General features: G+C 41.5%; 1 protein-coding gene across 1 annotated transcript in view; it reads left to right on the top strand.

Moving 5' to 3' along the window:
* Positions 1-26,558, top strand: part of LOC144782158 (leucine-rich repeat and fibronectin type III domain-containing protein 1-like protein) — a 397,349-nt gene that overhangs the window by 354,260 nt on the left and 16,531 nt on the right. The window contains exon 5 of the mRNA XM_078661335.1: positions 21,542-21,881. The gene's annotated coding sequence lies outside the window, so the exon portion shown is untranslated. The remainder of the gene's footprint in view (positions 1-21,541; positions 21,882-26,558) is intronic.

Genomic DNA, 26,558 nt, shown 5'->3' with positions numbered 1-26,558 from the left:
AGTTTCAGCATTTTAATTGTATGGGCGGAACCGCCAACCTATGGCCGGGCAGTTCCTTCCACGAAACGGTGTCGGTCAGAGGCAACTCCGAGCGACATTGTAATTAGGCCCTTTGTTTCTTCATTTCTAGGTTGGCAGAATGTGCGCCGTAAATCTGGTAAATATTAATGCCTGATATTTATAGAGCTCTGCAATAGCAAACTTGAAGTTGCAAATGTTACATGAAGAAGGTTATTATTCACATCGAAGGACTGGGGGAAGAAAGGGAATTTGACGGGATTGTGCCTGCAGGCATTTTATCCAACATCCATCATCAAATTCAAAAGTCATCAGAACATTTTGGAATTAGCTGCATAATGATTTCGTGGACATTCAAGGTTGACTTCACAGCCCACAGAAAGGTCAACTGCTACAGCGATTACACCGATTTTAATAAGGCAAAGAGGCCATTCTGCAAAAGTCTTAGTTCACTGCACAAGGGTTCTGTTAAGCAGTGCCGAGAAGTAAAACCACAGCAGTTTTTTTCTACACAATGCTTACATGCTAATCTATATATATAAACCCCCAACATGTTAATTCAAAGACTAGCAGGCAGATAAGGGAAGAAGTAAAGAGTGAAAGCGAAACGATAAATATAAGATGTCCCCGTAAATCTTTGCACAGCATTTGGATTAAACCTGACATGTTTTTCCAAAAGTATTCCTTTTTTAGGTGAAACATATTTTCGCCTTTCCAAGTGTTTCTCACAGTCACAGCAAAGACGACACATTTTGAGTCAAGTAGCAGTGTGAGGAATCTCTAAGGTTTCTCTCTGTTCACTCCACAGCATAAGCCTTTGGAATTTTCCGGTGCAGACTGTCTTAGGTAACCCTATTGGTTCAAATGCTGACCAATTATCTTGCCTGAAATATCGGCACAGATATTTTTTGTTGACGGGGACGGAACTTTCCACTCCAGGCAGGGGAGCTCAACCCTGCCGGGGTGAATCAATCCTTACACACCAACAGGCCAGATTTATGCCAAACGACTTTATTTATGTCTTTCTCACGCCTAAAATATCCTCTTCTTCAATGTAAGTCAGTGGGGAAAATCCATTACACGCTTTTAATAATCTCCCTCCTCCCAATTGCAAAATCTTGGCATGTATGGGTGAAAGACACATTGGGCAGTTTAGGTAAAAGCACAGCCCGGTTATTTTGCAATGGCTGACATCTGGGCATTTAGTGACTTTAATTTGCAAGAGGCCACACATATTCAATGTTGTTAGTAGGCCCGCAGCTCGCCTCGTAATCTTTTGTGCACTACCCTCCTCTTTAAAAATTCCGGTGCGCATGGAAGCAGCCACTAATGAATAACCATTCTAGCCATGGCAAAATGAAAACAATGTAATTCCAGTGGAGGCATACAAGTGGACCGCTCTTTTATCCTGATGTAGAAGAGGGCTCCAGGACTTTCCTATTCAGCCAGCCACGTTTACTGTTTGCTCACTGGCCCAGTCAGACCCCCCAGGATATTGTGGAATTGATTTGGAAATTTAGTAGCACAAAAATAGAAATTTAGCGGCACAAAAATAGAAATTTTGCGACATTTTTGTGGCACTTTATTTTACTCGTAATCATTCCTTTTCAGCAGTACATCAATGAAAAACTGATTTTGCAGAGTATTACACTGTGAAATAGGCATGTTTTAAGTGTCTGTGACTTTGTCAATGGCTGTAAATTGCATAAGATAAATAAGCAACAACTGTAACTTTGTTGTATATCTGTTTGAAAATGTTTCAGTTCTTGTTTGCAAGGTTGCAGCGTAAGGCTAGAACTGCCGCCTTTCAAGCTTAGAAAGCAGGTTCGAACCTCATTTCACCTCAACATCCTATGTTTGATTCAAAACATGAATATGTCCTTGTGTAGTGGAGCTCATGTAGAGCGCTCCAAGGTTGCACTGTATAAAACCGTAAAACGAGTTTCTTTAAACTTACATCTAAAGCAGTAACGGCTGCATTTTTTTTTCACCCTGAGGGTAAAAATGGAGAGCCTGATAGGGACCCGTTCCGGCACCTGCTTTTAAAAACTACTAGTGCAGAGCAGCGGCCAGACCCGGCCCACTTAAAGCCCTGGGTGTGTGTGATGTGTGGACTTTCAAGTCCCGTTCTCCGCAAGTCCTCGACCTTGCGATACAGGGCACAGCAGGCCCATTCTCCTGTCAGTTAGTCAGGGGTAGATGCACTGGAGCCTACAGCGCGAGAGAGGAGAGTGTGCCAGCAGCCTCTCACGAATAGTACACATTCTGCAACATAGCAAGGCACTGTATTTTTTACTTTTGTGAGTTTAGTATGAGGGTCGTAGTTCACACAGGCAAGCAGTAAGACTGATAGAGCCTTGACCTCTGTTTGAGGACTTTTGACCAGGCTCCATCTACCATGCAGTGTCAGGGTCTACCCTACTCTTCTGTCTGTCAGAAGGCGCGCGGGTCAGTAGGCCAGGAGACTACTGAAGAGGAGAATGAGGAGGGTTTGATGGAGAGCCGCTCTTCAGCGCAGAGGCCCAAGTGGCCATGCAACCGATGACCTGCATATGTGTGCACTCCAGTGCTCCCTCTGATAGATAATCTGCCGCAGAAGACGGCCCGCACGGCTGGAAACTGACTTGCTGAATGGAAATGGATTTTTTTTCTTCCAGATTTTACAAACATTTATTTAAAAAATATTATTTATAAAAAAGATTTGCACTGCATCAGACTGAGATGAACAAATTAACCTGTAACTATGTGTGACTGTGTCAAAATGCTTCTGCTGCTGTACAGATGCAATCAAAATGCCAACTAAAATGTTCCCCTATACAGATATATGCAACAAAGCAAAATGACTTTTAGTGTAGTTCCTATTTTCCCAATAGGCTCTGCGCATTGGAATAATACCTACAGCAGTAAAGGCCTAGACCAGACGTTAACTAGGTCTACTACTGTCGATACTAGACTTAAGTTTTGGGTTTGCCAGCGTAGCTCAGAGTTCGCTAGAAACTTTCTCGAATGTTCAAGGAGGAATTAACTTCCCTGATTAGACAAGAAGGGATTTAGTTTCTGACAACCATAGAACATGACAACTTTGCTCTCCCCTAATCAAGAGTCAATCTCGAGAGTCGTGTGAGCACAAGGCAATTATTTTACTCAGTCAGTACGTGCATTCTTAGTCTCATCAGATTGTAGAGAAAAGGAAGAGACGGGCGTGTTCAATAAAAAGGTGTTATTTATTGATCAGTCTCTTTTCTCGTACAAGAGAAATGGATCGATATTATTGCAATACTTATAGTTAAGTAAAGTGCATACATTAAAAGCAATAGTATAAAATAATACTGTAAAAACATTGATATGGTTTCTGAGCCATATGATGTTTAAAATGATTAAAATATATTTACATACACATATACATTTGACTAAACGTACTCAACTGGTGTTTCTAAATACGCCTACCCCGTGTACCTGACCTAAGTCTAATGCGTGGGCGGGAATAGAAAGTTACAGTTTAAGTTAAGTTTGTTTTTGCCAAGTGAATAACTAAAGAATTCTCTGTGAGGGGTTATTCAGTTCTGTACCTGGAATTTAGGATGAATGAGGAATGGTATCTCTTTCTCTGCTCTCGATATTCCAGGCTGCCTGCGAGGGCTGCCCAGAAGCGCCGGTGCTGGGTCTCTCGGCTTGAGATAGCAGCGCGTCTCTCAGCGCGTCAGGAAGGCGGGGCTGCTGCCAGCGGGGTCTGCTCCTGCTCTCGGCTTCGGCAAGTGTGGCTGCTCCGTCTCGTCACCACGCGTGTGTTTGCATAGGGCAAGATCGGCAATATTTATACCTTAAAGGTGCCGAGATTGACGTAAGGATGGACATAGATACGTCAATAAAGATGTCATACGACTTGCTCGTTAGCACATTCTTTACTAAAGTTCTCTGTGAAATCAAAACAATGGCCGCACGGATTTTCCAGGTTGTCATAGGTTTGATTTGTTATGAGAACGTCGTATGCCTTATCAGGGGCTGGAGGAATGTCGCTTGTCTAATTAGATCTCAAGCGTTATGACCTAATCAGATAACACGTTCCTGTGCCGTAGTGTGACTGCGTCAGATAACGGTATCTGCATCATGGGGGCTTTTCTTGCCTCATGGTCTGACTGTTAGTTAACTTGATAGTTAGTTTAACCAGAATAGGGTCAGGAATAGGGGGATTGATTCAGAACCTATAGGAATACATGACACCCACTCCACGCTAACTATGATCATATTTACTAATCTATGCATAGTATAACATAGTACAACATACTATAGAGTATAGTGTATACCTTACCACCCCAAAATACATAAATGCATTTAGAAATTTTCAAATATACTGAAAAATTGCAGTCATATATATTGTATGCACTTAAGCTATGCTACGCATTTGTAGACATTATTGCTTATTTGGTATATGAGAAATACACATGAAATGGCTCTTAATATGGCTATACAGAAAGAAAGTTCGAGACCATTTCATCACATAATAAAATATTTGTGAACATACCAGCGGGCAACTAAAGTTTATAAAGTATCTAAAAATAGAAATCTTAGTTCTCTAGGAATAGTTTCTTACTTTAAGCAGAAGATAAGTGTCCCGAAAAATTTGTGAAAAATAATCTGGGGCTGCTAAAAAATTGTTGTCCGTGAACTGGTGGGAAGAATTGTTCATGTGACTTTATTTTTAAAGTTGAAGGCCGAATTCAGGGAACGCCGTGTGCGAGCTTGCTCAAAAGTCTCTATTTCTGTTCCGGAGAGAACATCATATCATTAAGGCTTTCGAAAAAACTGTCAACAGCTTCATGGGAAAGTTCCACTAAGTCGGAAATAGGGGTAACCATGCATTCGTGCGCATGATTGTCTGCATTGACATTCTGTATCGCATTGCTGACAGAAGGTCGTACCTGTTCAATGCTGCTTTCAACTTGAACTTCACTACTCTTCAATCGTAGTGGTGAAGATTCCAGGAATGCCGTCATCAGGATTGGCAGCCTTTGAGGGCAGCACAAAGCGTGAACCTTGGTAGGAACCAACAATGTATCCGCATCCACTGGCGCATCCGATTGTAGCGTCAGACAGGTGTCTAACACGCATTCTTCTCCGCATAGCAGACATCTCAATACAGGTAAAACACATCTTTGCCACATTGGTCGAAATGATAGAAACCAAGTCATGTTCAGGTCTCTAAGCCGGGATAGTCCCAGGATTTTTGATATCCGGTCCCGGTATCCAATGGCTAGGATCGTTTCTTCCATTGTCGCGAGAGTTTGATCTGTGACATGGGTTGCCATAACGAAAAATAAGGACTAAGAATAGGATTCCTGCAATTAGTCCCAGGATCAGGGGAAGTCCGCCAAAAATCGAATGGACGAAATCTGGAAAAATACCCAGTATGGCTTTGAATGGTGTTAATGCCATCGAAAATACTGTCTTAAATACCTTTGAGACCCCAGTGGTATCAGAAATATTTAAGATTTCGCTCAGGATTTCCGCGAAATGTACGGGGGAATTAGTTGATAATAATGTATGTATCTCTGCAGTCGTCCTTGCGACTTGTAGATCATACGTTTCTTTTGATGACGTGAGCCTTGTCGGCGTCTGAAGAAGCACTGTTTTCATTCTGCTTAAAGTATCTATTCGAATAGAGTCTTCGAAAGAATGGTTCTATTTCAGTTGCAGGTGCGCCTTGCTGGTGACATGAAAGGTTGTATGAATTCCCTTCACAGGCTCCATGCAAACTAATTCCGTTACACAGAAGCGTGCCGCTTAGTGACATAGCACAATTGTTGCCACTAAGAAACACTTTCTGTCCTTTATTACTGACACATGCATGTGAATAGGGCAGGTTCCAAGTTGTTTTAAGGTACCCCTTTCCCAATTTCTCGTACATGCCAGCCTGTATATATTTTTGGCAGTATTGAAACCTGAAGGTTGAGATTGGAATATTTATGATTCCGTGGATTATCCATTCACTGACAGGTCGTTCTGACATTGTCATTGGTAATCTTTCTAGTTTTTCAATGCTCAAGATTGTATAATCAGCACCCTTTTGCGCCATACCGATTTGTCTATCAGTAAGGTTAAAGATTTGGATTAGTGACGTTGTGTTGATTAAACGCCAAGGCACATAGCCTGAACGCAGATTTTGCAACGTCCAGCCAAGCTGTACAATAGAACGCAATTGTGACTGACCATGTTGTAATAACAGTAAGTCTTGCGATAATATATCGATTGCTGACGACACAATGCTGTCCAAAGAAAAAATTCTGGAGGACAGAGTCATTAACCCATTGTCCACTACAGAAAGTGATTTTTCCAAATTAATACGTCAATTTCCCGTATTCTCTCTGCTGTTTCAATTTGAGTAACCTTCCAGGCCTCATTGTATGCTGCATATACAGAGGCTGCTATGAAACGCTTTTGACGCTGTTTGCGTGGTCCCATTATGAAATCACGCAAGTCAGCACCATCAGTGAGTAAAGTTAGGTGTTGCTTAATTTCGGGCAGTGTGGAAGTTTGTAGCCATTGAAGGCATAATTTGCCCACACTGTAGGTTGTTATTATCCCTGGGTGATGTCTTTGGGGATATCTAGGGTCTGGCCTGGTCATTTTGAAACCCTGTGTCTTATTCAGGAATCTATCTTGACAGTTATTTGTATCTGTGGGCCAGATCAACCATTGTTTCCAAGCAGGATGTGTTCTGTTTTGGTTTAATATATGGTTTACGTCTATCTCTTCATCTGTATCAGAGTTATTGCTAAACATTATTGGCTTTGGAATAGACAGTTTATTTAAATCTTTGATTTTGGCTAAGCCAAGACAGGTGGTTTGTTGAACAGTGTCATTTAAAAATATCATTTGTTCTGGGATCATGCAGGCTCTAAACAAAGCTTCTATACCCTGTACTTGCCAATCTTTTGTACCCCAAACACTTTTCAAATCAACATTTTTGTCCCAATAATCAAATCCAAAAGTATTCATTTTTTCGAAGAATGAATCTGAATATATCAACTTTGTGTTGGTTATCATGGTTTTCATCCCTGTCTTGTTTGACATTTTATAATAAAATGTTTCAGCATTACTTGTGTTAAAACCTGAAAAATATGAATATTTGTCGTAAACAGTTCTTGAGCTCCCTTTTGGAGGTGTTGCACAATGTTCCCATTGATTATAATTTAAAACATTTCTAGGTTGTGCAGATTTATGCAAAAAATGATTACCATAGTGGTTATAGCAATACATACTATCATAATTTGTAGAACCTTGCAAATAATCGTGTTTTGTAAATTTAGCAGACATTACTAGATCAGACATCATGTTGTTAATGCTTTCGAAGTCCCAATCATCAGCAAATGAGTTTGGTTTTGCAAAGTCACTCAAGGAGAACTTGATTTGGTGTGGATATTTCAGGATCTCGACCGGACCATAAATTTCATAGTCAGTGTTGTCCCAGGCTACCCCACCAGGTATAGGATTGGCTGTGAAGTTGGCTGAAGAAAGTTCTCTTTTCTCGACGTGTGAAGATGTGTGTGGTTTGAGGACCAAGTTGATGTTCTGGCTTGCTGTGTCCATTTTAGCATATTTTTCCTCAATGAAGCGTCCCAAAGTAAATACCATGATGAGCCAAAGTATGAGGATAAATGCACCAAAACCCACCCAAAATTCAATCCATGGAGAAATCAGATATGTTTCTTTCAGTTGGTTCAAAAGTTCCTTAGCTTTGTCTTTAAAGGATTTTGATGATGGCTGTGTCTTTGATTCACTGAAGCCTTCAGAGGAATCATCGAAGTTGATGAAGTACCAGGATGCAGTTCTGTCAATTGTTCCAATTGCTTCAGGATTTTTGTTTCTTGCATTGTCATTTGGTACTTCATTGTAGATTGGTGTGTCTCTGCTAAATGTTTTTATTTGGGTTGTCAGAGGTCTGAGTTCTATTGCATTGTTGCATATTCCTTGTTGTGCTTCTGTAGGCGTGTCGAATGTGATGAGCCTCTTTGTTAGGACCTCTGTACTGGTAGCAAACCTTGGTGTTCTGCTACTTATTGGGAGTCCACTTGGCCTACTGTTTGTTATCGGCCACATGTTGTGGTTTTACCAGGTCGATGGATACAACTCTGTTCTCCTTTTTACCAGCAAGTGGCGGTAGTACAACTGATCTTGTCCCGTTGACAGACAAGACAGGAACTGCTTTTCTGTAAGAAGGCCCAAATTCCTTCTTTACCGCGATCTTCTCCCTGACTAGATCCCCGACTTTTGGAATCCAGACAGGTCTTGCTGGGACAGGTGGTGGTTCTTCAGTGGTTGTTGGCTGTTGTTTCAACTGTATGTTGCTCAGGTCTTTTCTTGTTTTGTTTAAGTCCTGTAAAATAGCCAAACGGTCTTTGACATCAAAGCTTTTTTCTTTAACCACTGAAGTCTGACTATCAAGGTCAGAGATTATCATTCTAGTTCCAAATAATAATTCGTACGGACTGAATCCCTTCAGAGAATTTCTTGGCAAGTTATTTAGACTACGTTGGACACTTATTAGATGTTTGACCCACCCAGCTCCCGAACCTAATATCCTTTCCATTATAGATTGCTTTCTGCCTTGGTTTTTTCTTTACACCATCCCGTACCCTCAGGAATGAAGTGAGAAGATTCCCGCTGGATTGTGCTCATTCGGCCATGTTTCCCCCCAGGCTGGTGGGCCTGAGTGAAAACAATGGTCAAACGTAACATGCTCTTAGCGTATATGCCATTTAGACTCGCAAATCTTTGTATAACAGTCCGGACGTCAGCCGAGTGCTGAGGATCGACATTATAAGTGGAAACTAGCCTGTATATGTTAATCGCAAGCCCTGCTTTTTACTGGTGATATTATCTGCCTTGATACGACGAGGTATTAAACTGTTTCTTTCCCCACTGCGATCTCTGTTGCAGTTTGGGCAGTTTTTTACAAACATGGTGTAATGCAGGCTCATGCCTGGCCACCAGTACCGTGATTGTAATTCTTCCAGAGAATCTTTCAGTTTGAGGTGTCTGAGACCCTCGCCCATATGTGCGTCTGCGATTAACAAGCTTCTCCTGTCCATGTTTGGAATCACTCTATCCCCCACTCCAGGGATTCGAGCAAAAGGGACGGAGTTTGCATCGATTATGTATGTATAATTGAGTGGATAGTTGATCGGTAACGCTGAGCAGTCGCCTTTTGATGACGTTTTCACCGCCAGCATTGTTTCACCGTCAATGTATTTTAATGTACGCTTTTTTCGATCTACGGGAGCCGGTATAGTGGCTGCCGCTGCGGCTGTTTCAGCCAATGAATTCCCTACAACGTGAACGCCATCACGCTGATGACTCAGTGAGTGAGTCACGTGAGTCTTTGGTAGTTCTTTTTGTAAAAGAGCTATTTGTTCCCAGAGCAGTTTCTGCTTTATTGGTGCATCTGTGTCATCTTTGTAACCGTTCTGAATCCATGTCTGCAAATCCTTGTTATATGCTTTGACGCAGTAATATGAATCTGACACTATAAGTGTCGGGAATTCGCGATCCGCATTATCTAGCGCCATTTTCAAAGCTATTATTTCAGTTTGTTGTTCTGAATTAGTTTCTACTGAGTGCGATTTTGTTAATAGAGGTCTTAGTTTACCTCCGCGCCACACTTCTTTTGTAATCTCACATGTGGGGTTGTATGCATGTTCTCCCCAAACGGAGGGTTGAGCATGTCCGTCTGTATAGATTACACAGGCGTAATGTCGTAGAGGCAGAATGTCGATTGGCAGAGGATACGTCCTTTCATATTTTAGATTTTTTAATTCTTCAAGTTCTGGATCAAAGTAGTAGTATACTTTGTCCGTTGTGATTGAATTCACCCATTGTATCCATTCCGGATTCAATGTTGTTGTTGGTAAATTACACGGTGTTGTTAGTGCCTCAAAGGCTGATTCTGCTGTTCTGACTGTGATATGTCTACCGTCAGCTATGTCTTTTTCTCTAGCTATTGCGGTTTGAACTGCACAATGATTTTTTCTGTATTACTGAATTTCTGTTCAGCTTCTGTATACAAGTGTGATTTGAATGCAATTGGTACCTTTTCTCCCTCATTAGAGGTCAGGTATGTGAATCCGCATCTCCCTGGGATGACTCGAATCACAAGATTGCGTGTGTTATCACGTGTTTCTAATTTTGTTTTAATTAGCATGTCTGTTTGTAAGGATCTCAAAATTTCTGTGTGTGTTTGAGTCCAATTGGATCTTTTAAAGTCTGGTTTAATTAGATCATAAAGAGGTTTGACCCTTTCTGCGTAATTTGCAATGTATGTTCTTCCGAAATTTAGGAAGCCTAGAATTGACTGTAGGTTTTTTAGTGTTTTAGGAGCTTGGATTACGGCACATTTCTCTAGGAAATTGTCTGCCAGGCTTTTACCTTCACTTGATAACTCATATCCTAAGAATAGGACTGTCAGATGGGCAATTCTGGATTTTTTAAAGTTGAATTTGTAACCCTCTGCAGCGAACCCAAGTATTATGGTGTTCACTCTTTTCAAGTGAGTATCCAAGTCATCATCTGTTAAGTAAATGTCATCGACATAAGATAATGCTTCATTATCATATAGTTGTAGTAATTCTGTTACTCTCGCTGAGAATACCCCCGGGCTGTTCTTGTACCCCTGGGCTAACCGACAGAATTGCTTTTGAGTGCCATTTACTGAGAATGCAGTTAAATATCTGCTCTCTGGTGCTATGTTTTGACCAAAGAATCCATTGGAGATGTCCAAGGTTGTTTTGTATTTTTTGCGCACTATGTTATTCATTAGTGCAGCACTGTGTGAGTTTTGTACTGCAAAGGTTTTGCAACATGTGTTAAGGTGTCGGTAATCCAAAACTAGACGATATGAATTGTCTGGTTTGGAGACCGGAAACAAAGGGTTGTTCATTTGTGAGGTGCAAGTTTCAATCACCCCCTGGTATTCTAGCTGATCTAGTATTTCATTTACTTGTTTTTTAGCTTCTTGCTTAATTGGGTACTGCCTTTGTGCAGTAGGTTGTGATTTTAACTGGATTTTGTGAGGAGGAGAATCCTCATCCCATCCTACATGATTTTTATATAAGGCAGGTGCTAAGGCCACTGCCCACTTTCTAGCAAGTGTGTATTTTTTATGAATCGGGATTTGATTCGAGAAGGCAGGCATAATTACTTGTTCGCCATGAGGGCATTCCCTGACAAACTCTGGTGGCCAGTCTTTTTCAGCTAGAAGGATATCATAGCCCTTGGAGAGGTTATCCCAAAATAGTCCCCTTATTTTCCTAGTCTTATCTCCCTCTATACGTAATGTTATCTCGTATATCTTGTGGGGCTTGCTAACTCTGGTGTCTGCAGTTTCCACTTGAAGGTATTCATTCGTGTCCACTGTCTCCAGATGATTCATAAGGACTTTGCGAGCTATGCTCACCTCTGCTGCGCTGTCTAGCATTGTCTGAGCCCATTCTCCGTTTTTCAGTTGTGTCCTCAGTATTCTCGGCATTTTTAACTACCTTGATACTGGCTACCTTCTTTTTTGGAAATTGTAATTTCTTTTTTAGTTGAGCAGGTTCCTTGTCTTTGGACTTGGCGTGCTCTTCTCTTTGTTCTGATCGTCCTCTTCTTTCCGATTTCTGCGAGGAATTCTGGAAAGATTGAGAGGGACGTGTATCAATGTCTTGATATCTATCAGGTTTTTTAATATTATCCCTATTTCTAAGGTTATATCTATTCCCAGAGGGGTCACTCTGTGGTGACCTCTGTCTTCGGTTTGGAGATTTCTCCCTTCGCCTAGGAGACCTTCCTCGGGACTGGAATTTCTTTTCTTTTGGATTGGATTGTTTGTTTCCATCCCAGTTCTTTTTTGGTGAATTATTATTAAAAAATATTTTTTCTGGACTTTCAGTCAGTTGCGGTTTTACTGGTATTCCACCTAAACTATCTCTACCTAGTTCCTCATATGATTTTTCTATGATTCTGGCAATTTCAGCTGGTTGGTCTGCTATATCTGTCTCTTTTAACCTCTGGCGGATTGCCACGTTTGCTGCTTCACCTTTTATGTTGGCTAATAATATAGGCGAGACCTGCTTGAAGTCTTTCAGTAATTTCATACCAAGAGTTAAAGCTGGTTCTGGACCGTATTCATCTTGAATTTGTTTTAGCACATCTGGTATCACCGAAATGGATGGAACACCGTGCGTTTTTGTGTAGATGGAAGCAAAGACTGTACCCCAAGTGTCACAGTCCTCTATGTGTGGTGCGATTCCCATTGGGAGACATATAGTCAGAATCCTGTGTTTTTCTATCGAGGTGGTGTCAGGAAACACCGCCTCTATTTGGGTGATTTTCTGTGCCAACCAGAATGGTATCTGTTCCCGTTTAGCCGGAACTTTACCTAGGCAGGATTGGATGTTCTGTGGTGTAATTTTATTTGTGTTCCCCTGGTGAGGGGTCAGCTGTGGAAGTTTAATCGCTGGCTGAATTGTTGAAGTCCGCATTACATACTGAACTAATTGTCTATGAATTTTTAGTAATTGTTTTAGCTGTATTAACAGCTCTCCTGTAGACATTCCTTCGATGTCTGGGTGTGGTGTGTATCCGGCCAAGACCGGCCACGTTGCTCCTGGTCTACCTAAAGGACCGAGCCTTGTAATGTGATTGTTATGTTTTAGGGCGCCATCAAATAAGAGCAAATGCTCTTGGAATTTGAGTGGTACTTCCACCTCCTCGAAAGGAGTGTACTCATTAGGAGGTTCCTCTATTTTGTAATAGTGGAAGTACTTTGTTACAGCATTTGCTGCTGGAAAATTTATCCATGAATAGTATACCTCTGTCTGCCGATATTCGTGTGCCTCAATTACGAATATGACTGTGCCACCTCTAGGTGTCAGTCCATTTTCTATAAGTTTTAGAGTTATAGATTTTCTTTTGATGACCGGAATGAGTATTATATCCGCGTCTGCTGCTTGCATGGTAGCATCAGCATCTGCGATTTCAGTTGCTAATCTAACTGCCTCTCTTTCTTCATCACTTTCTGACATTTTACTGTTAGAAAGGTTATTTTGTTTATTTGCAGATCAGGTTTCTCAATGGAATAAAGATTAGATGCACAATATTTTGGAACAGTGTATCCTTCAACGTTGACTAAACCAAGAACCTTACATAGGAGTTCCCTCCTGCGAGGTTTTGGAGGATATTACCTTTCACCCACTCCAGACGTCTTTGGAGTATTTGGGAAAAGGGGTCTGAGTGAGAAAGCACGACTGAGTTACTCTAAATGTCTTACGTTAGTTTTATCGCCCTTTCCAAACGCGTTGGGCGCCATGTAGTGTAGTTCCTATTTTCCCAATAGGCTCTGCGCATTGGAATAATACCTACAGCAGTAAAGGCCTAGACCAGACGTTAACTAGGTCTACTACTGTCAAGTTTTGGGTTTGCCAGCGTAGCTCAGAGTTCGCTAGAAACTTTCTCGAATGTTCAAGGAGGAATTAACTTCCCTGATTAGACAAGAAGGGATTTAGTTTCTGACAACCATAGAACATGACAACTTTGCTCTCCCCTAATCAAGAGTCAATCTCGAGAGTCGTGTGAGCACAAGGCAATTATTTTACTCAGTCAGTACGTGCATTCTTAGTCTCATCAGATTGTAGAGAAAAGGAAGAGACGGGCGTGTTCAATAAAAAGGTGTTATTTATTGATCAGTCTCTTTTCTCGTACAAGAGAAATGGATCGATATTATTGCAATACTTATAGTTAAGTAAAGTGCATACATTAAAAGCAATAGTATAAAATAATACTGTAAAAACATTGATATGGTTTCTGAGCCATATGATGTTTAAAATGATTAAAATATATTTACATACACATATACATTTGACTAAACGTACTCAACTGGTGTTTCTAAATACGCCTACCCCGTGTACCTGACCTAAGTCTAATGCGTGGGCGGGAATAGAAAGTTACAGTTTAAGTTAAGTTTGTTTTTGCCAAGTGAATAACTAAAGAATTCTCTGTGAGGGGTTATTCAGTTCTGTACCTGGAATTTAGGATGAATGAGGAATGGTATCTCTTTCTCTGCTCTCGATATTCCAGGCTGCCTGCGAGGGCTGCCCAGAAGCGCCGGTGCTGGGTCTCTCGGCTTGAGATAGCAGCGCGTCTCTCAGCGCGTCAGGAAGGCGGGGCTGCTGCCAGCGGGGTCTGCTCCTGCTCTCGGCTTCGGCAAGTGTGGCTGCTCCGTCTCGTCACCACGCGTGTGTTTGCATAGGGCAAGATCGGCAATATTTATACCTTAAAGGTGCCGAGATTGACGTAAGGATGGACATAGATACGTCAATAAAGATGTCATACGACTTGCTCGTTAGCACATTCTTTACTAAAGTTCTCTGTGAAATCAAAACAATGGCCGCACGGATTTTCCAGGTTGTCATAGGTTTGATTTGTTATGAGAACGTCGTATGCCTTATCAGGGGCTGGAGGAATGTCGCTTGTCTAATTAGATCTCAAGCGTTATGACCTAATCAGATAACACGTTCCTGTGCCGTAGTGTGACTGCGTCAGATAACGGTATCTGCATCATGGGGGCTTTTCTTGCCTCATGGTCTGACTGTTAGTTAACTTGATAGTTAGTTTAACCAGAATAGGGTCAGGAATAGGGGGATTGATTCAGAACCTATAGGAATACATGACAGACTATCCAGTCCAGCTATTTATCATTTCAGCCTTTGTACACAATTAAAATGGTATTTAAAATAAATTATGCTTAACAAACTTTAAGTGCATAGAAAGCCTTAAGCATGAAGGGCTTTCAGAATGGTGCTCCACCAGGTAGCACTTGTGTTCCACAAAGTGTTTTCATTTTTAACCATGCTTTGAGTCGATATTTTTTTAGACTTCTAAGAGGTATTGCAGTACTTGGCTTCCAAGTCTGCCAAAAGGTTGTCCATTTGCTGTTTCCGGTCTTTCTGTCTGCTTTGAAATAATGCTGAGAAATCATCCGAAACCTCACCTAAACCAAGTTCCTTCTTCATCTCTTCAGCTTCTGCTGCTTCTGCTTCTGCCAGGACCCTTTTTTTTACGGTCCATGTCCTTTTTCTTAGGCTCCTTTAAAAAGGTATCATAGGCAGAAACCTCTCCAGAATCAATGGCTGCTTGTATTATCTTCCTTATCCTGGGCTCAACTTTATAGGTAACACAGAGCACAGACTCCATAATGCAATCCATATCTCCCTCAAAGGCCACATAAGCTCCTTTAACATCAGCCAGCTCCTCTTCTGAGCCTATAAATATTTTTCAGGGTTGATTTCCAAAGGGAAAGCCGGGGGAGTGTTTTTTTTTTTTTAGTGGTCAGGCGGAGTTCACCTGCTGAGCTGAGCCGAGACAGGTCTGCAACTTGCAGGCTGATTCTCCGATAGTAGTGCCAGCTTCCGCGCTCTCTATGCCAGCTATTAGTTTCAAGGAATATAGCTCCTTACAATGAATGCGATTTGATCGCATGCCATTACAACGTGGTCGTTACAACAACGGCGTTGTTACTACGCAATACCATTACATCGCAAGTCATTACAACGACTTGCAGTAGGGGGCGTGCTGGATTTCGGAATAGTATTACTTACTATTCCTATTTCAGTTTGCTCAACAACAGGGAAGGTGCTGGATTTTAAATCGAATACCAGTGCGCCCCTTACTGCAAGTTGTTGTAATGACTTGCAATGTGATGGTATTGCGTAGTAACATCGCGGTCGTTGTAACAACCGCGTTATAATGGCATTGCACTATGGAAACAGCGTTGTAAATGCTGTTTCCCGTTTCAAGCCAATATGCCTGGCCTCATGGAGTGCTGTGAGCAGTATTTCGGTACGACCGACCGACCTGTACCTGGTTTTGGGATTGAAGGGGAAGACGTCCTGCGAAGGAGAGATCCGACGCGCCTACCATCTCTTCTCTCTGAAGGTGCACCCTGACCGAGTCCCCGAGGAAGAGAAGGCTGAGGCCAAACCTAAGTTCCAGACCCTTGGTAAAGTTTATACAGTTTTAAGTGACAAGCAGCAGCGGGTCTTAAAAGAAGACTGAAACTTGGAAAAATACTGGCGACTTCTTTTAAAAAAAGTCACTATAGCAACGGCAATGTTTCATGCACACGTTGCCTCTCAGAGCTTGGCCAGGAGGAAGCAGATATTGGAATGGCTAGACAGCGACACGTAGTGACGTGCCCGTGCACAGCCAATAAAAGGGCATTGTTTGTTTTGCTGTCCCCCGATAGACACTGTTTTGTAAATATTGCAGCAAAATTGTAAATATCGCGCCATCTTGCTAGTCAGCTGATTTCACGATTTGTTGTGAATTGCGAAATGCTGGAGGGTCTGAAAGGGTAGGTTGACCAGGTGTCACAGAATTGCCTGGTCAGTCACGGTTTTTCACAAGTTTTCTCTGCAGATTTCGGAAAACTTAGCACATGTCCCGGTTTTTAGAGGGGGTCGACTGAAAACGGTGGGAGGTGCCTTTTTATGTTTTCCCAAGCAGGGATAGTTATCAGCTGTTATAAGAAAGCTTATATGTGCTCCTCCCTTGCTATCCATATACACTGTAAACAAAGCATTCATGTAGTCGCCGTCTGACCCCTTCTTGGGCCCTGCAACCAAGCAGCCAACCTTCCTTTTCTGGGTCAGGAATTAAATCGAAAGTGCTAAGAAAATCAACCCGCCTCCTAAAAAAACTGGGTATTTAAATATATAAATTTTTATGTAAAATCCCAGAATAATTACAAAGAAGGCTCACACTTTAGTCAGACTAGGAAATCCACAGAACTCCTCACACAGAACCCCTTCCAGTCTGGGAGAGGTGTCTCTTCAGTGATAGCAGTATGCCCCATCTGTCCCATTGCTCCCGCCCTTAGCAGTGAGTGAAGTTCCAAGACCAGAATGCCCCCTTTGTAGGGGGCAATGTTTTATATAAATCCCCTCACCTTCCTGTCTTGTATCCTGCGCTATTGGATCTCTGTGTCTCAAAATGGAGGCCAACATGGCGTCTGGAAAACAACGTAGGAATCCCCAGTGGGTAAGCAGAGTATGATGTCCTTAAATCATGTTGGAGAGAAGCAGGGATTGACCTTTGTCTCAGGCACCCTACACATTAAGGAAAGTAAGTTGCACATCAACCCTTATATTGCACATGCTCGGACACAAAAAATTCTAACCCACTCTGTCCTCCTGTTAAAAAGGAGTTATTAGGTCCATTTGCTCTATTTCAGTATCAGTGGTCCCTGCATATGCACCACCCTTTGAAGGACCCAGTCCTAGCTCTATTGCAGTCAGCCTGTGCTCTCTTGGGCGATTCCAGCAGACCTCTGCTCTCCCGCGACCAACAGAAAATAGGTACAACCTCAAAAAGAGGTTAAATATAGAGCAACAGAGCAGAAGAAGGAGTGTCTTCAACTGAGAGTAGTAGGCATTGGCAGGGTCTCAGTGTTGAGTGGCATAACATAGCATATAATGCTAGGGCTCCCCCTGCAGAATGTGAAGAGGGGCCACTGATTCACTGAGGCGTGTCTTTTTTTCATCTGGAGGATTAAGATGCGAATGCTGTTTTAACATATTTTCATTTTTTTTCCAAATGATGGCAGGGTGTGGATTTAATTTTGCCATCTGAATAATTAGAGGACTGTGATCAGGGTAATGCGAAAGTCCTAATTAAGTTAATTAATAATGGATGACAGAATAGTATTTGGAGGTTGGACAGCCAGAAACAGATCAGAAGGTTAATGTCTTCAAGTTAAAGGGAATTTAATCTTGGTGTGCTCTAGTTTGAGGTTCGGGGTTGTCAGTGTCCAAATACAATTCTTTATAATGTTCAGTTGCCCACTTTTCAATTCCCATGAGGGTTTTTTGGAACTGAAATTGCCCATGGCTGAGGGATTCTATCTATTGGTGGGGGTTCAGAAATCAATCACACACTGCCACATGGGGCAGAGGCTGATTATACACGTGGCCACATCAAACGCTTAAATCCTCTCACTGGAATTGCATTTCAATCAAATATAGATTTTGTGCAGGTTTTTTTCCACCAGGTTCTGAGGTCTTTATCTAAGCCTTCCTGGTGGCAGACAAATCACACGCAGGGCTTTTAGGTAAAGATGCCGCCAGCAAGTGATAATTTCAGATACTTCAAACACCATTCATGCTCTAAATCCATGAATGAGCAGCTTATAAGCCCTTCACGTTTCTTTTCTCAATTTAGGGTGTACAAAGCAAGGTTTACAGACAGCAACAAAGCACTCACCGAAATTGGGGATTTATTTTTATCTATCAAGGTTGAGATTTCAACAGAACGTGACACCTGCACTAAGCTAGTCCAGAACATATAAAAATATGGCAGGTATTATGAGGTGAGGTGTTTTATGTCATCCGATGCAGTTTTAAGCGAGGGGCAGAGTGCAACATATCAAAATGTGGGTTTGAAACTAACTCCTGGTTGACGAAGTCAATCCTTTATTCGTGTCCCCAGTAGATAGGTTGAAAACAGCGAAGTGAGAATAGGGATATGGATGTTCCCTATTAGGATCCGGTCAGCATGTTTCTGCCTTGCTAGACTGAAAGGTTCTTGGCATTAATCAGGATCATTCGCTTCGTCACTCTGCTAGATAAATGTGGGTAAATAATAAAGAAATTAAGAAAATACCATACTTTACTGGTATGGCATTGATCAGTGGTACCAGCTTGTAGTCAGGTCCACATGCTGTTAGGTTATAAGAAAACACATCAAAATACAGATTGCAATTCAAAACGTCCTATTCTTTATAAACCACCAGTGTCTTTCACCATCACTGCAAAAGTGTATAATTATAGATCAAGACAAGCAGTTGTATGAAGTCTCACCAATTGGAAACTACAAGTCTACATCCACCTTCATAAGTCCTTTAGTAGCAGGTCTCAGGACTCTAAAGGTATAAAAAGGTACAGTAGCACATCGTCCGACAAAACAAGATAAAATTCTAGCCAACTCCTCCTTATAATGCACTTAACCTCCTGTCTTGTACCAATAGGACCTGATGCGTCTTATTCCAAGCACCATTAAAACACTCATGTAGGGCAGTGTGAGGTAGTGTGTGCCAGGTTGTATCAGGTAGGTATCTACACTACACCAGCCAATTTGTACCTTCTTATTAAATAGGTCATGGCATCAGTGAGCTAGTCTCTCTTTCATCAAACAGCAGTATCTGTGTTAAATAAGTGGGGCAATACTGCAGCTCACAGCACCAAGACCAACTTTACTGAGTGCTTACATGTAGCCTGTGTGCCCTCTATGTTGCACAAACAGGGTGCTAAACTAACAACATCAATCCACAATCAGCCGTGTAATATGTGTCTCAGTGGAAAAGATGATGTGCATTGCTCCTCTAAATGCTGGTAAAAATAACAGCAGTCTGCCCATGGTGCACTCATAGGTAACCTGTCATGTGAGTGTGCTGCGTAAAGTAAGCAATTAATACGTAGCCGCATATGGTAAGAGAGTGTGCTTCTCTCATAGAGCACTATGATAATAAATATGAATAATCATGCTGCTCACTTAGGTAATGAGTATGCCTTGAGGCATGGACCCTGATCGCGTCTTATTAAGCACTCGTTGCTGCTTGTATGGTCGGGCCTTGTTAACACATCCAACATATTAGAAGTGGTGACTCTACTACTCGCTGCATGTTATCGCTTGTCAAAAAACAATCCTAAATGTATCCGGAGGCATGTACATTAGCTGTAGGCATCTACATTGTCAATGTCTAAAAAGCACGTGCAGTTTGAACCTTGAATCAGGATTATTTCTGTAAAACAAACAAATGAATGTGTCTGACATATTGGAAGTTCTATCCCAAAGCTTGGGGGCATAGAACCCTTTGTAATGTCCTAGGCTACCATGTCGCGCGTAACAATTTCTGAGCCCTGAGTCTAAACTGGGTGATCACGGGCATACCCAAAGGTAGCGTGGCCTCAATGCAGTAACCACTGGCTAGGGGAAGCAAGTAGTAGAAGCATCATGAGGATAACAGGTTGCAGCAAATATCTTGCCCAAAGATAGCAGCAGAGTCTATTTAGACAAGCAGAATCTGTGGGCCGCAGTTTTTACAATAGGTAACAAAAAAAACATACTCCACTGGCATTAGGGTTCCATAGACAGCCACACACAGAATGAACAGCAGCAAAGACAAGACACATCCACGATCTGCCTGACCTTAAAATGGCAGCCACATGCATATATGACCTGTGAGACAGAACAATGAAGGATGAGAAAAAGATGACCTTCCACTAGCAATATTATCAAGTCTGTCTACAGTCGCAATCATTTCTACAGAGGAAGGAAAGCATGACAGTTCCTTCATCAATTGTTCAACCGATAACTAAGGGGGCCATCACAATGTCGGGCGGACTGCCGTCTGACATCCTAGGAATCGGGCGGTCTGCCAGATTACAATACTGGTGGTTGGAGATTGGAGGTCAGGACCTCTGCCTCTGATAGGATCAGAGATCCTGTCGGGCGGCAGCAGGATTCCTTACCCTACACCGGGGACGGTGCCTGTGTAGGCACTGCCTTAGGGATTAGGCTATCCCTTTCCAACTGCCCTTTTTATGGCGGTCCCACTGTCATGAAAAGGCAGTGGGAAAGGAACTTTGAAGGCCCGAGCAGGCCGTCTGTCCCCATAGGCTACTGCTAAGTGGCCTGGGGGGTCACATGTTGTGCCCCCACACACACATCATTGGACTGTGTGCCAGGAACCACATGGTGCCTGCCACATGGTTTCTGGATGTGCACAAACTGCCTTTTTCCACTGTGGCTTGTGCTGCGCCCCTTTCTCCTGGGCCACAGCACAAGCTGCAGTAGAAAAAGGCAGTTTCTGACCCCCTTCATGGCGCTCAAATCATTATATGGCGAGTGGGACTGCCGACTCCTTGTTGATCGGTCTCATTCCCACTGCGATGATGGTCAGTCATCTGACCGACCACCATTGTAATTAGGCCCTTAGAGTAGAAATTCAGAAATCAATGGAACCTGAGCTCAGGTCCAGCACGTGTTGAGCCACTGCCACAAAGTCATATATACATCAGCCACGAGCCCATCAGACATACACAATGACAATGCTTGCCTACACCTAGCCTCATCCCAGAATAGGTTTATTAATAAGAAGAAGGTCTATAATGCATAAATCATTGGTAATAAGACAGAAAGCAAAAGGTTGGCACTATAGTGTTATGGGTCATACATATAGGACTTCCTTGTTGGTGTCTGTTTCTCAGAGTTCATAACTCACCTCATTAGTAAAGGCTGTGACAGTGAAGAAGTACGAAAATGTGAGGACATTTTAGTCCATGAAATGCAAAAAACGTGCTTGTTTAATACAAGGTGGCGTACTAGCATGATAGGATCTGCAAAAAATAAGCATGGGAACAAACAAATGAAAATGGGTAATGGTTTTATCTTTTCCACGTAAATGGACTGATATTATTTTTTGTGTTTCATTCAGCTTTTCAGACACCCTCCTTCAACTGGACCAGAAGTGATACCTCACCAGCAGGAACTCTCTGTGCCATCCACTTAATCACAGGCCAATCAGCCTCTCTTGTGTACTTGAGTGCCCCGGTGAGAGTCGGAGCACCACAGGGCCTTCCTTCACCCAATTGTGAGGCTGCTGTAATGGACTCTCCCGGGGTTTAGAGAACAGCAGGCAGGACTGTAGAGCGATAGCACGCCCCGCCCGGTCTCAGCACGCACCTTTTTGAATGGTTTTATTTTATTACTGATGGGGATGAAGACACCGCTCTGAGCCAAAATGGAGAGAGACCTTGCTCTGAGAGGCTGATTAGGTGAGTTAATACAATAGGCCTAGTCCTTGTGATGGTGCATTATCAGCCGCTTTCTCCTTCCAAACCCTCTTTTACCGTTTTCAGAACATGATGTGGTAGCTGGTATTTGTGACAGTATATAATGGCCTATATTAAAATATTCATGTTCAAGCAATGATTCAAACCTTTTATTTCAGCTTAAAGCCATAAAAAGTTACCACCACAAAAATACACAATTCAAATCAATTTCAATAAAAACATCACACAACATCCTATTAACATTGGGTTAAAAATCATCAGTGATTAAAATGAGTGAATAATAAGTAAAACAACCTACTAGATCCAACACCGTAAAGATAGTCCTATTGAACGAGTATTCTTCATAGGAGTAAGAATTCATATGTAGTTAAAATAGGTTAAACAGACGGGCCATAAAAATTATATTCATATTAATAGGGACCAGTTGCATAGTGTACACCTCAAGTTCAGTAGGCTCTAGTGCGATAATAATTACAACAGCTGTAGCTTTCCCCTGACAGATTTGGGGAGGTACAACCTTTTGGGAACATAGGACACAGTTGATTGAAAAAGGTTTATTGTAGTTATATCGTAACGACCCCCATAGACCAGCCTCTCAGCTCCACAGCCAAGCTTTCCTGCTGGACTCTACAATAAAGATTCTAACAGTAGAATCTTGTTGCTAGGAAATGATAGGAATTACAGAAAAGATGTACTAGACCATAACACATCTCTCCTACTAACAAACAAAATAACAAAATGAAACTAAAGATACATTAAATTGGAACAATTAAAATGGAAATTATTTACAGACATAATCTTCCAATTTCTTTGGTCTCATTTTAAGACGTTCAGTTGGAATTCTTTTAGAAACCTCTGTGGAATTGTTGATACTTACAGTATTATTTTTTAACCAACATTTTACTTCTGCATCATTACATTTGACCACTTTACAAATATTCCACCGTTTACCATCAGATACTTTAATTAAATTGCCTTCAACCTTTAAGGTTTTCTTAGGTTCAGATAACATAGAATTTCCCTTTTTCACAATGTTGCCTGGACAAACTCTTACAAAATCTCCTTCGTCAAACACTCTATTACATTTTCCAATGTTGCTGTTGTGTCTTAGTTGATAACTGTCTTGATATTTAGCAACTTTGGAAAGTACATCTTCCTCTTTTCTATCTTTCCTACCACTCCTACACATCCATGCTGGTACAGCTGCAGTACAGAGAACTCTACCTTTTAATAGACAAAATGGAGTTTCCCCAGTTACAGAATTAGGAGTGGTTCTATAGTTCCATAACATTTTTCTTACTTGTGTTCTCCAACACATATTCATTAATATGGCCAATTGAACGTTCTCTCCTAAGACTCGGTTGACGCACTCAACCAAACTATTTCCCCTTGGATGATAAACAGAAGTTCTCAAATGCTTGACACCATACCTCCTGAGAAATTCACTGAATCTTGCTAAGTGAATTAGGGGCAATTATCTGATAATATTTTAGAAGGGCATCCTTCCTTCCTAAAAACGTCTTCACAAAATGCAATGACATTATTAGTTTTGACTTCGCTAACAAATCCTACTTCTGGCCATTTTGAATAATAATCGACCATTACTAAAGCATACTTTTCCGATGTTCCTAGGCCATCAAATGGTCCCCATATGTTAATGGCTAGACTTTCCAATGCTTTTCCAGGAAATCTTGTGGGTGTTATGGGAGAATCTCTCAACACATGAGGTTTATCACTACAGGTATAAGATATGCATTCTATCACAAACCTCTCTCTATCTCTATCCATGTTTGGCCACCAAAAGTCCATTTTGGCCTTTCTTTTGACTGCAGACATTCCTTCATGACCTTCATGAAACAATCCCATTAACTTAAGTTTCAACGAAACAGGTACGATCAACTTGTCACACCTTCTAATCACACCATTTAAAGCAGAAAGTTCTTCCCATACATCCTTGTACATTAAAATCTCATTGTCCAACTTCCATCCAAATGCTGCGGGCAAAGTTTTGATCACTTTAACTAAAGCATGTTCAACAGAAATAGCATCTTTCCATTCATCTTCACTAATGGCCTGGCATAAATCTACAATGTTAGCTATCACGCATTCTTCATCTTCACATGTATGTTCCATCTTATCATCCACTGGTAACTGTGACAAACAATCCACATTCCCATTTTTTACTCCAGGTGCATATTTTAAATCATATGAGAATTCTTGCAAACGATACATCCACTTGGCTATGCGTGGAGTTGCTCTGCCTGCACCTGAGGTGGTGAAAATGTCTGGCAACTGCCTGTGATCAGTACGAAGTTCAAACTTAGTACCCCACACATAAACCCGGAAATGTTGCACGCCCCACCAACAAGCCAATGCTTCCTTCTCGATGGTAGAATATGGCAATTCCGCACCCTTTAGAGTGCGTGATGCGAAAGCGATAACCCTCTCCTTGCCATCACACTCTTGCATTAGTACTGCTCCTAAACCATAACCACTGGCTTCTGTCACAATTATGGACTTGTCTTGATAGTTAAATGACTTCAATGCAGTAGCATTGGCTACTGCCTTTTTACAGCCTCAAATGCTATTTGGCACTCCTTTGACCATTGGAAATGTACTCCTTTCTTCATGGGCTCACGTAATGGATGTACTATTTCAGAAAAATTATGCACAATTTTGGCATAATACTCGGCTAAACTGAGAAACGATCTTAAATGATCCTTGTCTTGTGGTGAAGGAGCTGTTTCCAAGTCTTCTACCAAATTTAAGGGTGTTTTGATTCATTTGTGAGACAACGTGTGTCCTAAATACTCTACTTCTGGTTGACAAAATTTACATTTTTGCAAGCTGATGGTGAGACCAGCTGCCTCAAGCTTAGTCACTACGTCTCTCAAAACATGATCTTGTTGATCCTCACTCATACCCCATACCAGAACATCATCTTGGAATACCAGTGCATTCTTAACACCCTCCAATATTTTTTGCATAATTCTCTGAAACACGGCAGATGACGAGGCTAACCCAAAAGGCATTCTGTTGAATTGGAACGTCCCTTCAGGTGTAATGAAGGACGCCAAGTGCTTCGATTCTGGTTGTGAACGTACTTGATGGTGAGCACTAGATAGGTCTAAAGTAGTGAAAAACTTACCACCAGCAACACTAGACAGCATTTCATTTATGCAAGGTAAAGGATACCTGTCAATCCAAATACAGTAATTCAAGTCTCTCAAATCCACACACGTGCGGATTTTGCCTTTGGGTTTTTGTGCGATAACAATTGGGCTTAACCAGTCGGATGACTCTATAGGTTCTATTATTTTCTCCTTGCATAATCTCTGTAATTCTTCATTCAACTTTCCTCTTAATGCCATAGGCACATTGCGTATTTTGTGTACTTTTGGTTTAGCATCCTTCTTTACTATAGTTTGATGCTCAAATCCTTTAAGACATCCTAGTTCTTCCTTAAATAAGTTAGGAAAATCCTCCACCCATTTGTTGTCTTTTTGAAAATTTGTCAATAAAACTTGTAAAGGGTGATTTGGGTTAAGAATAATGCCCAAGTTTTTCTGCTCCTTCCACCCCAACAAACACTTTCCAGTTTCTACCACGTATATCTTTGCTATAGTACTTCCTACTTTAAAGTGCACATTAGCGTTGAAATATTCCAAAACTGGTAGTTTCGTCCCACAGTACCCATGTGGTTCAATATTGGTAGGAATCAGTTTAGTGGATCCCAACTTTTGCCAATTATACTTATCTATCAAGGTAAAGGGCAACAAGAATCCGAGCACATTTGTACATCAGTATTATTTATAGTAATTACAAACTTTGGAGTTACATATATTTCTGATTGACTACTATGCAAGGTATTGGCATCGCCTACAAGCATCATTTCTATGTCACAGTCATCCTCAACATTCACTTCGTCTTTTGAATGTATCACTATGACGTTATCTATCGTATTTACCGATTTCTTTTGGTTTAAGAAATCATTTGCTTTACACGACCTTAAGAAGGGACCAAATTCCCTGCATTTATTACAACGACTTGTAGCAGCAGGACAATGAATGGCATTGGCACTGTGTCTATAACTGTATAAAGAAAGTCAAAGAACCCTGCCCCACTAGTTTAGATACGGTCCTTCCAGAGGATCCTAGAATTCAAAAACTCGGGTGATCCTGAACAGTATCAAAGCCAAACGCACATACTTTTTATTCAATTAATTTTATTATATTTCATTTTAGAACAAATATATTTTTAACATGATGTATACATAAAAAGGTGTGTCTTTTTTGTGTTCGACATGATTCATTTTGGACACTAACACATCTAAAAAAGGGTATAAACAACACAGTAGGTGTTTGTAGTAGTCCCACACACTCAACGTACATCAATCTTTCTAACCAATCATACTGACTCCACTCATCTAAAAACTCATTAATTCAAACATTTATACAATATTACATCAAAGGTACGTCAATGCCTTGGGGCTCAATGCAGTTAGAAAATAATTGCGTCACTTTAAACGAAGGAAGCTGGGCAGGCTAGGGATAGATGTAATCATCAAATTCAGGGTGTTATACTGCCACACGCTAGAAATACGCCAACGCGCGTTTCAATGTTGGGCCAGTTTATGGCCACACCTTCATCAGGGCGAAG

The sequence above is a fragment of the Lissotriton helveticus genome, chromosome 9 (assembly GCF_964261635.1).
Source record: "Lissotriton helveticus chromosome 9, aLisHel1.1, whole genome shotgun sequence".
Taxonomy (NCBI): Eukaryota; Metazoa; Chordata; class Amphibia; order Caudata; family Salamandridae; genus Lissotriton; species Lissotriton helveticus.
The sequence above is the reverse complement of the archived record's forward strand: the minus strand, read 5'-3'. Positions and strand labels throughout refer to the sequence as shown.